We start from the raw sequence: 12,728 nt of genomic DNA, 5'->3' as shown, positions 1-12,728 counted from the left end.
GGCACGAAATGTACCAGCAATTCTCCCCGACTCTTTATTCCCTGGAACATTTACAAGGTGCTTTACATCTTGTTTTCATCTTGAAGCCAAACTGGTTGTGAGCAATGAAGAGCAGTGTGTGTCAGAGGTCAGAAAGTGACCTCAGTGGGCCAGTTCTTCTCAATTAACCAAATAGCTGGGAATTTACTGAAATCAGATCATTTATGGTCAGGTGCAGGCAAGTCTCTCTTTTTGTTCCCTTTATTAACCAGTGATTTGTAAAGGTTCAGCATGACTTCCTTGTTTTTGTATTCAATGTCCCTATTTACAAAGCCAAATATCCCATACGCTTTCTTAACCGACTTATCAACTTGCCCTGCCACCTTCAAAGATTTGTGAATATGCACCCCCAGGTCCCTCTGCTCTTGCACCCCCTCAAAATAGTACCATTTAGATTATACTGCCTCTCCATGTTGTTCCTCCCAAATTACATTACCTCACACTTATCCGCATTAAATTGCATCTGCCATGTGTCTGCCCATTTCACCAGTCTGTCTATGTCCCCCTGAAGTCTGCTACTATCCTCCTTACTATTTACTATATTGCCAAGTTTTGTATCCTCTGCAAACTTCAAAATTGTACTCCCTATACCCAAGTCCAGTTCATTTATATATAGCAAGAAAAGTAAAGGTCCTTATACCAATCCCTGAGGCACCCCACTGCTTACTTCTCTCCAGCCAGAAAAACACCTGTTCACCACTACTCTCAGCCTCCTATCCCTTAGACAATTACGTACTCAAGTTAACACCGTCCCTTTAATCCCATGTGTTTCTATTTTCCAAATAAGTCTGTTATGTGGTACTTTATCAAATGCCTTTTTAAAGTCCATATATACAACATCTACTGCATTACCTTCATAAACTGTATCCCAACTCACACCAAGTCTCGTTCACCCATCTCCCCTGTCCTCTACATTGGCTCCCGGTCAGGCAATGCCTCGATTTTAAAATTCTCAACCTTGTGTTCAAATCCCTCCATGGCCTCACCCCTTCCTATCTCTGTAACCTCCTTCAACTCTACAACTCTCCGAGATCTCGGTGCTCCTCCAATTCCAGCCTCTTGTGCATCCCCAATTTTTATCGCTCCACCATTGGCGGCCATGCCTTCAGCTGCCTAGGCCCTAAGGTCTGGAATTCCCTCCCTAAACCTCTCCGCCTCTCTACCTCTCTCTTCTGTTTTAAGTCGTTCCTTAAAACCTACCTCTTTGTCCAAGCTTTTAGTTAACTGTCCTACTATCTCTTTACGTGGCTGTGTCAACCTTTGTTTGATAATCGCTCCTGTGAATTGCCTTGGGATGTTTTTACTACGTTAAAGGCGCTATATAAATGCAAGATGTTGTTATTGTTGACCACAGTGCCCCTGGTTTAAGGAAGGGAAGACCTAACAGTTATTCCTGTGCCTGGATCATTATCTATTGACAAGCCACTTTAAAATGTGCATTCATAGGCATTGGATGCGGACAGGATTGGGCACTGTGTGGTGATGCGTCCAATCCTACGCACACCCAATACTCACTCGACCACACCTCCCAGTGCCCACCTCAGAAGCCATTGTACAGCAATCCTACAGGCCTCGTTGGCAATTTTAGTGGCAATTCACAGAGAGTTTTGGAGGCCGTGCCCAAAAGAGGTGATGCCCAAACTCATTTCACACAGGACACTTAAGCTAGCAAGAGAGAGGAAGTTCAGCTGGCATCTGTGGAACTCTACCCTGGCAGAGTCAGCACCTTCAGCAGAGGAAGGGAGAACGTTTCCAATAAAAAAAACACATAAAAGGAAGACAAATCAATGGGGCAAATAGTAAATATACGGACCTGGATTTTCCTGACAAGTTGCTCTCGGGGCTCCATTTAAGAGCAAAATTCCTGAGTTTGATGCTTATTTATATATTTTTTAAGCGATGGGAATCACGTGGCTCCGACAGGATCCCCTTTGGGAACGGCAGCCCCCAGATATAAGCGGGAGAGTTCGGCACACGGAGGTCCCACTGCTCCTCCAGGACAGGATCACTTGGCACGGTGTGAAAGTGCCGCAACAGCGGAGGGGCGGATTTCCCCCGGGACTTCTCCCGCTCTGTCGCCGCTGTGACTGTGGCGGGCATTTGGCGGAGACCCTCTCGCGTAAACGGGACCTGCGCTGAAGTTGCATCGGTGCGGCAGGAGAAGACCTAATGAAGCACCGTTCCACATGCTGATTCATCTTTGTGTGAAGAAGAACTTCCTAAACTTATCTTCTTGCCACTCCATTATTGTTGTATCACGCGACTACCAGGGTGATAGAAGGTGAACTAGATGGACCTTGATCTCTTTTTTCGTCTAGCAATGTTCCTATGTTCCCCTTGTCCTATTGTCACAGTTTAGTTTGAAAGTAGTGTTCCCGATTTACCTTTTTCTGTACCGCTTACTATCGTACACCTCTGAGAGTTTCCCCCCTCAGTTGCCTTTTGCAAAACCCGAGGCTTTGTTTTTCTCAGTCATTCCTCGTAAAACAAGTTTCCACACGGCAGCAGCCAAAACATCTGCAGCAGTGTGAAGTTTCCCTGGTGGCCGACCTTGTGCTATTGCAGCAGGGTTTTTGGAGCAAGATGTTGTCAGTTTTGCTTGGAACGGAACCCGACTAGAAATTCCCCACATGAGCAAACCCTCCCCTTAAAGCAAAGTCTCATTTACATACCAAATGTTAACATTTGCAAGAAGAGTTATCTTGAATGTTGGGATTTCCCCAGTGTTGACCAATAACAGGATAAGAAGGGAGAGAGAAGGGTGATATTATCACAAGGCCCAAAAATCACTTGGGTTTATGTCAGTTATATTTCACCTGTGTTAGTTTTTTTTTACCATTTACAGTGAGTTCTCCTGGTGTCCGCCCGTATAAGCAAAAGAACCAAACGCAGGTCACCTGGTTCTTCACCTCATTGCTGTTTGTGGGATCCTGCTGTGCACAGCTTGACTGCTGTGTTTGCCTATGTAACAACAGTCACTGCTCTTCAAAGGTAATTCATTGTAAGTGAAGTGCATTGCCCTGTTTATGAGAGATACAATTAGGTGCCATTTTAATTTGTCGTTCTTCTTAAGCTGCTTTTATCCTGCTGTTGTAGGTCGGATTCTGGGAGAACACCTCTCATTTTACGGCATTGACACGACTAAATCCGGCTCCCAGATTGCGCTGGCGGACTCCTGGACCCGACAGTACAAAATACTGGGAGCTGTCTCACGGGCGCTGTTCTCCCAGAGTCTGAACTGACATGTCACCAGTATCGGTGCCTTTTCATCAGAAATTAACAGTGAAGCTGGGTTTTTATTACTTCTTAAAAGAAAGAACTTGTCTTTATACAGCAACTTTCACCACCTTAATATGTTCCAAAGCACTTTACAGCCAATTAAGTACTTTTGAAGTGTAGTCACTGTTGTAATGATGTTGGTTGAGGGATTAATGTTGGCCAGGATTCCAGGGAGAATTCTCCTGCTCTTCTTCAAAATAGCACCATGGGATCTTTTACCTCCACCTGAGAGGGCAGACATGGGCCTCAACTGAAAGACAGCATCTCTGACAGTGCAGCACTCCCTCATTACTGCACTGGAGTGTCAGCCTGGATTATATGCTTGAAGGGATTCGCAAAATTTCACATGTCCCCACCCCCCCCCCCCGAAGATTTATTGGAGTTATTAAAGAAACCCTGGTGTGACTGTGTTTTTAAAAATCCAAGGTCTTTCAAAATGGCTGCGGTCAGACACATGGCAGGCTTCGTGTTTCAGACAGGTTTCTTTAAACAATGCAGTTGCATTCAAGCCCTGAGGCAAGCCATCAACATGGCCGGCCTACACATCAAAATTCGAGCAGGAGAAATTCCAGGACAAAAGATGAACCATCAAGGTACATTCGGAACAATAGAAAACAGTTATGGAACAGATCAGTACAGGAACCGGCCATAATGTAAATGGGCCAGAGATTGGGGTCCTTTGTCTTAAAGCAGTTATGGACAGGAACCGGCCATTATGTAAATGGGCCAGAGATTGGGACCCCTTTTGTCTTACGTTTTCAGTCCAAATCGGACAATGGAATAACCCATTATAGGGAGACTATAACTGGGGCGTGCCCAGTATCTCTCTCTCTTCTCTCTTCGCCTCTTGGCCCGGGGTTCTGCTGCTTGCTAGCAACCAAGAAGGACGGCCATCCAGTAAACCTCGCAAACACATGTCGACGGCAGCAGCAGGAGGCCAGGCCTTTTCATCTGTTTCACCGGTGAGCATAAATTTTCTGGCCGCCACAAGATAACCTATCTAGGTATAAGGGTGGGGGGGTTAAAGGGATATTGCTAAAATTGTGATTTTAGAATTTTCCCTCGATGTGTCCGTTTTCTTCCACCCCGTTAAGTGTAAGACTGTATTACATTCATAGCGATTTCTTTATCTTCTGTATAATACTGTTTACCTTGTAGTTTTAGTTTTCTTATTTATAAACATTGGTTTTCCTTGTACCAATCCACTGGTCTGTTAGTCTGTCTTTGTTACCGCCCGATAAGTCCTCAGCTCAGAATCAGGAAGGGGAAAGCGATTCGCAACCGCACAGCGGGCAGGGCAGCTCAGGAAAACATAACTGGCTGATCTATAATAAGCCCGAGAAACAGTAAAAAAAAACCCTTACATGCTCAAGCCTCTGAATGTGGAGATGCCGGTGATGGACTGGGGTTGACAATTGTAAACAATTTTACAACACCAAGTTATAGTCCAGCAATTTTATTTTAAATTCACAAGCTTTCGGAGGCTTCCTCCTTCGTCAGGTGAACGATGTGATTCAGGTGAACGATTCACATCGTTCACCTGACGAAGGAGGAAGCCTCCGAAAGCTTGTGAATTTAAAATAAAATTGCTGGACTATAACTTGGTGTTGTAAAATTGTTTACAAGCCTCTGAAGTGAGACTTGTATCCATGACCTTCTGACTCTGAAGGCAAGTGTGCTACCCACTGAGCCACAGTTGACTTGTTTATATGTGATATATAGAAGTAATTCATTTACAAGTAATACATGTAATCCATTTACAGTTAAACTGGGTTTTTATGTAACAGCACTGTTTGTTTAGCGTGTGTTTGGCCTTGTAATCCTGATACCCGTGGTTGACACAACACCCAGAAGCCCCTCCCAGCTTCTCCCCGAAGATCTCATTACCTGTCACTCAGTCCGGTGAGCAGAGACTGAGAAGTAACCGTTCGGTTTACACAATCCTTTGTGGAAGGTGTACATGTGCAATTTACCCGTTTTCTCCGACAGCAGGTGCTGGTAATGGTTCTGCTGTTGCCATTTACACCTCCTCTATCTTTGTTTCTTTACTTATCCCATTACCTTTTGCCTTGCACCATTATCCCTTTTGTTATTCAATCACTCTTGTCCTCCACCCTATCACAGACCTCCCCATTTTGTTCTTTCCTCCCCCCCCCCCCCACTTTTTCCTGGCTGTGTATTTGCTTAAAAACTGTTAAATCTCTAACTTCTTCCAGTTCTGACAAAAGGTCATCGACTTGAAACGTTAACTCTGTTTCTCTCCCCACAGACACTGTGTGTTCCCAGCATTTTCTGTTTTGACTATTTCAATGCTCTGCTGGCCAGCCTCCCATTCTCCACCCTCCATAAACTCATCTAAAACAATGCTGCTCATATCCCATCCGGGACCAATTTCCTACACCTATGACCCCCTGTGCTCACTGACCTACATCGGCTCCCAACGCCTCAAATTTGAAATTCTCATCCTACCGTGTTTAAATCCCCCCACGGCCTCATCCCTCACTACCTCTGTAACCTCCTCCAGCCTTACAACCTTGAGACCCTCTCCATTCTGGCCTCTGGTGCGTCCGTCCCTCCCTTCGCCTCACCAATGGAGGCCGTGCCTTCAACCACTTAGGCCCAACAAGGCTAAGTGTAGTGAAATCCTAAATAGCAGTGACACCCCCACTCCCCCAACTCAGAACGCTCCATTGCCCCCACTAGCAGCCAGTGGGCAGGGCTGATGGTGTGTATCACACGGTGGGAGATAGAGGCACTCTAAAATCTAAGGAAAAGACCAGCTTGCGAGCAGAAGGAGATGGATCTCTTATTGTATTATTGAGTTCGTCGACCGACGTCTGTTAATCGTAACTCGGCGCAAAGCAGTCACGCGCGTTCAAAATTACATAGAATTACATCGCATTTACAGCACAGAAACAGGCCATTCGGCCCAACTGGTCTGTGCCGGTGTTTCTGATTCACACCAGCCTCCTCCCACCCTACTTCATCTAACCCTATCACCATATCCTTCTATTTGTTTCTCCCTCATGTACTTGTCCAGCTTCCCCTTAGAGGCATCTATGCTATTTGCTTCAACCACTCCATGGGGGAAATCCAGAACAAAGGGACATAACCTTAAAATTAGAACTAGGCCATTTAGGGGTGATGTCAGGAAGCATCTATTCACACAAAGTGTAGTGGAAATCTGGAACTCTCTCCCCCAAAAAGCTGTTGAGGCTGGGGGTCATCTGAAAATTTCATAAACTGAGATTTTTGTTAGGCAAAAGATTTATGGAACCAAGGTGGGTAGATGGAGTTAAGATACAGATCAGCCATGATCTAATTTATTGGTGGAATCAGCTCGAGGGCCTGAATGGCCATCTCCCGTTGCTATGTGGTAGCGAGTTCCACGTTCTCACCACTCTGGATAATGAATGCAGCCACGCTCCAACTGCGTAAATGCTTTCACTCGGCGGAGGGGCGGTGGGGGGGGGCAGGGGGGTTGGTTAGGGAGAGGAGGAGTAATGTTCAAATTTCAATGGGGCAAATGGACAAATCGCTACACAGTACCCAAACCTTCAAACTACATGCTGGATAGAGGTGCTCCTATTGCTCTGCCTTATGTAATTTTACAGAGGGCCACATATGTTTGGCAAACCTCTCTTTGTTTTGGGAGGAAGACAAGGTAACAGAGCCACACATCACAGGATTGCCAGATTTGTCCTGCTCATTTGATCTCCTCCGTCCAGAAAAACCAACCCTTGAACATTGACGTAGTGTCTGCCTTGACCATGAACCCCGAGAGTGAATTCCATCGTCTCCCAACCCTCTGTGTGAAGAAACTTCTCCTGCCCTCTGTTTGAAATCTCGTACATTTAATCTTCTATCTATGGTCCCCTCACTCTCGACCCCTCAAGCAGTGGAAACAGCCTGCTTTCATCTACCCTGTCCCATCCTTTCATCATTTTAAACGCTGCTATGACATCGCCATGTGATCTGAGATTGATGGATTTTTGTTAACCAAGGGTATTAAGGGATATGGGGCTAAGGCGGGTATATGGAGTTAGGTCACGGATCAGCCATGATCTCATTGAATGGCGGAACAGGTTCGAGGGGCTGAATGGCCTCCTCCTGTTCCTATGTTCGAAAGAAAAAAGACCCAATTTTTCAAGCCTTTCTTTCTATTTGTATTTCCTCACACCTGGCAGCATCCCAGTGAACCTGCCCTAAACTTGCCCTTCAGCACCCCTAACCCTGTGCCCACTTGCCCTGCTGTTCTGGCACATCTGAAAGCATTGTACCAGGGTTACTTTCTCTGCCCTGTTCTGACCCGTCAGCCTACGGCCTCCACTCACAGGGCATCATAGCCCTATCCTGTTACGCTGTCTAACGTCATCGTGGGACCACCATCCCCATAAGGGCTGGAGCAACTCGAGGACAAGGCCCATTACTACCATCTGGGGGAATGGGAAATAAGTGCGGGCCTGCTGGTATTGCTCACACCCTGAGAACAAATAAAAATAAGTAAGTAAATATGTGTATTGATTATTTTCTGCAGGATGCAGCCAAATACAATATCGTTTAGAAAAAAATTCTCAGGATGGTGGACGTCGCTGGCAAGGCCAGAATTAAATGGCCATCCCTGGCTGCCTTGAGCAGGTGGTGGTGGGTGGGCCTTCTTGTTCAATAAAACTGAGTGGCTTGCTAGGCCACCTCAGAGGGTATTTAAGAGTCAACCATGTTGTTTTGGGGTCTGGAGTCACATTTAAGCCCAGAGAAGGACAGCCATTTTCCTTCCCTAAAGGGACCAGTTGGGTTTTGAATGACAATCCAACAGCTTCATAGAAATCATAGAAAATTTACAGCACAGAAGGAGGCCGTTCAGCCCATCATGTCCACACCAGCTGAGAAACAAGCTGCCCAGCCTAATCCCACTTTCCCACAGCTTCATGGTCACTTTCTTATCACCAACTTCAACTTCTCAAACTACCCATGGTGAGATTTGAATTTATATCCTCTAGTGATTATTTAGTCCAAACCTTGATGATTATAAGACCTGTAACATAGCCTCTATGTCATAGCCTGAATACTGCCACACTCTGTCTTCCACACAAATGAAAAAGATTTGCCCAGCGCTTATGCCTGATAAATTCGGGGGTTCTTTCACTTTTCCCGAGATGTGCCCTATGTTTCGCACCAGCCGTGGTCCGTAATGTAAAGGACTTGCCCCTGTAGGTCTGATGGCATCAGAGACTCGCATTCACCTAAGCTGCAGCTGGATAAGAACATGAGGGAGAAAGGAATAGAAGGATTTGCTGATAGGGTTAGATGAAGTAGGGAGGGAGGAGGTTCGTGTGGAGCAGAAACACCGGTATAGACCAGTTGGGCCGAATGGCCTGTTTCTATGCTGTATACTCTATGTAATTCTAAGTAATTCTCCTGGGCGCCGCGATCCGCTGTTGAGCTTTCATATTAAACTGGACTTGTAGTGCGGGAATCCCATCCTGGCTGCTATGGCAACTTAGAGAGCGCAGCCTCCCTCCAATGAGCCTGGAACCAGCAGAACCAGGTAAAATAAACGGGATGGAGCAAGGCACGGAGGTCAAGGGTCTGTATTTCAGCGCCTTGCTCCTAGGATCCACCAGACAAATGCCCCAAAATACCACAAAGCCTATTCCGCCATGTTTGCTCCTTTAAATGTCGATTGGTAGTTCAATGACGCAAATCCTGCGTAAAATGGGAGCGGTTGACTGGGCCGGGGTGGGGGGGGGGGAGGAGAATGAATGTATCATGGGGACTTCCATCTCGTGTGGATGTGGTGGGTGTGAGTGGGTACCTAAGGGAGGAAGAGATCACTAAGATAGGGTGAAGTGTGGCCATGGGAAAGATTTGAAAACAAGGACAAGAGTTTGAAATCAGCACACTGGGCCAGGGGAGCCAGTGGAGTTTGGTGGGGGGGGGAGGTGAGCGAGTGGTGGGGGTGCGGGAGAGGGTCGTGGCCTTTGGGGGTGGGGGGGAGGAGGGAATCTAGTACTTAGTGTTGAAAGAATGGAGGGGGGTGTCTCATCTTGCAATGGCAGCTGGGGTGATGGGGGTTGTTGACAGAAGCTGCAAAGGGCATCCTGAGTTTTGCTAACATTCAGCTGAAGAACATTCAGAGTCACCCAGCTCTTGCTATCAGGGAGACGGGACAATGACCTTCAGGTCAAGCGAGGTAAAGCTGGAACTCATCAGTGGTAAGGTTCTGGGAAAGAGTTCAAAGTAGGGGAGCACGCATTTAGTTCTGACTTTAATATATCGACCCGTGGAATTCAGGGCCTCCTGTTTATCTGGGTCACTCTCAAACGGACAATTTAACACCTCATTCTCTGGCACGACTCAGTAAATGCTCCGTTTATTTCCATTCTCAGTTTGATACGCGCTACTTCTTGCCATCTTAACATCTGCCTTCTGCTGCATTTTGAAGAATTATATAATATATTCACGTTTTTTTTAAAAAGTTAACCTTTATCTAGGCTGTTACACATCCCACAGATTTGGAGACCATCTTGGCACCTGCGGAGAGGTTCCTTTGACTCTCCATGCAGCTTCCAACATGTTCTCCCTGAATCGAAGCCACTGCTTGGCTGTCAATCAAAGTCTGTCATTTGGCTCATGTTGGGCTTTCTGTCAACCCCCCACCACCCCCCGCAAAATCCTTTCAGTCGCTTGACTCAATCGGTGAAGAGAGTCCGGTTCAATAGGTTTCAAAAGGGAATTGGATATGTATTTGAAAAGAAACGATTTGCAAGGCTATAGGGAAAGAGCAGGGGAGTGAGGTCTAAATGGATAGCTCTTTTAAAGAGCCGCCACAGGCACGATGGGCCAAATGGGCTCCATGTATCAGCCGTTGCTCAGTAGGTAGCCCTCTTGTCTCTGAGTCCAGAAGGTTGTGGGTTCATAGTCCCACTCCAGAAACTTGAGTGCATAATCTAGGCTTACACTCCCAGGGCAGTACTGAGGGAGTGCTGCACTATCAGAGGTGATGTCTTTTGGGTGAGATGTTAAGCCGAGGCTCCATCTGCCCTCACAGGTTGGACCTAAAAGATCCCATGGGACTATTTCAAAGAAGTGCAGGGGAGTTCTCCCCAGCGTTCTGGCCGATATTTAGTCCTCAACCAACATCACTAAAAAACAGATTATCTGGTCATTATCTCATTGCTGTTTGTGGGACCTTGCTCTGCACAAATTGGCTGCTGTGTTTCTTACATTACAACAGCGGCTATATTTCAAAAGTTCTTTTTGTGAAAGGTGCTATATAAATCCAAATCCTTTCCTTTTACATTGGTCCCCATTGCATTTTAAGCCGTACTGAGGGAATGCTGTATTGTTGGAGGTTCCGTCTTTCAGATAAGATGTTAAATCTCATCCGTATACCCTCTCGGGTGGACGTAAAAGATCCCATGACACTATTTCAAAGACGAACAGGGGAGTTCTCCCCGGAGTCCTGGCCAGTATTCAGCCCTCAAATATCATCACTACAAAACAGATTATATGGTTATTATCACATTCCTGTTTGTGGGAGCTTGCTGTGCGCAAATTGGCTGTTGCGTTTCCCACTTACAACAGTGACTGTACTTCAAAAGTATCTGGTTGGCTGTAAAGCGCTTTGGGACGTCCTGAGGTCAAAAAGAGATCATTACTCAAATCAGATGGTGCAGTACCACTAACTACCTTCAGGTGGCGCTGCAGAGACCATTAAAGTGCTCCACCTGCAGGCACCTGGCGGTACTGCGGCCGCGGAGTTGCAGTGTTGGTTAAGTGTCTCCTGGTGTCACTGATGCTGAACCAGCCTCGATTTTTCAGCTCAGACAGGGACCGAGAGACAAGACTTTACCGATCTCATTGACGCCGATTAGGCCTGCTTTCCCTTCAAATCAGTGCCCTTTGCGGACCCGTGGTGCTGTGGCAGGAATGAGCTCTGACGATGGTGCCGCCTCTCGGGATACCAGCTCCCTCTTACCAGCCCCATAACAAAGCCGGCACAGGTGGCAGAAAGTAGGCAAGGCCGGGGGGTGCCCATACAGCAACGTAAGATACTTGTTAGGCGGGTAAATGCGGTTGAGGTACAGATCAGCCATGATCTGAATGAACGGCAGAACAGGCTCAAGGGGCTGAATGGCCTCCTCCTGTTCCCATAAGGTGCAGCCTACAACAGGTCCACCTCGGGCCTTGGCTGCCGTGTTACGACACTCACCTCTGTCAACAACAACTTGTGCCTTCAACGTACTAACATCTCTGAAGGCGCCTCAGGGAAAAATTGTCAAAGAAGGAGACATTAGGACAGGCGACCAAATGCTTTGCCAAAGAGGTAGGTCTTAAAGTGAGTCGTAAAGCAGGAGAGAGAGGTGGAGAGGCAGAGAGGTTTAGAGAGGGAATTCATGAACTCAGGGCCTGGACAGCTGAAGGCACGGCCGCCAATGGTGAGGTTAATGGAGTGGGGCGACGGACGAAAGGCCAGAGTTGGAGGAACGCAGAGATCTGGGAGAACTGTAGGGCTGGAGGAGGTTAGAGAGATAGGAAGGGAGGGTGGTCCTGTTAGAACATGCGAGCCAGGTGCCTCCTGACGCTCAGACAGCACCTAGGACAAGCACCAGATTACGAAAACGGGCGCCGCATCACACGGTGGCACCAAGGGAATCACGGTGGCACCAAGGGAATCAAGGTGGTACGAAGGGAATCACGGTGGTACCAAGGGAATCATCGTGGTACGAAGGGAATCACGGTGGTACCAAGGGAATCATCGTGGTACGAAGGGAATCACGGTGGTGCGAAGGGAATCACGGTGGTACGAAGGGAATCATCGTGGTACGAAGGGAATCACGGTGGTACGAAGGGAATCACGGTGGTACGAAGGGAATCACGGTGGTACGAAGGGAATCATCGTGGTACGAAGGGGTTGGCACACACAAACTGAAGCCGTTATGTGTGATTACATTGTTTTGGAAAAATGTTGACGTTTGCTTTCATGTGCTGGCATGAAGGGGGCTTAGTGTGACACAGAAGTGTCTTGTTGATGATGCCGTATGTGTAGAGGGAAGAGGGGAACTGTAGACAGGACTGCTAACACATTGGGCAGGTACGGTAGTCAAGTCAAACTTTCAACATCCGGGCAGTAACCTGGCGGAGGGCATTGCCTGCCCGTTGTAGAACCCACCCGTTCCATCTCATTGAAAATGACCCCCGCAAGGCCTCCCGTCGGAGAGTGGCACGAAGGTCCTACTGCCAGCGACGGGTTGTCCTCTGCTTCCTCATGGCGTTGCTGCCACTCCTCTTGCTGTCCATGGGGACCTTTCCACCTCTGCGGCGAGTGACTCACCTTCTGACTCCCCAAAGCCTCTCCACTGTCACAAGCCACAAAAAGAAACCAAAAAGAAAGACTTGCATTTCTA

Source organism: Heptranchias perlo, chromosome 5 (assembly GCF_035084215.1).
Source record: "Heptranchias perlo isolate sHepPer1 chromosome 5, sHepPer1.hap1, whole genome shotgun sequence".
Taxonomy (NCBI): domain Eukaryota; kingdom Metazoa; phylum Chordata; class Chondrichthyes; order Hexanchiformes; family Hexanchidae; genus Heptranchias; species Heptranchias perlo.
Note: the sequence above shows the minus strand (reverse complement) of the source record.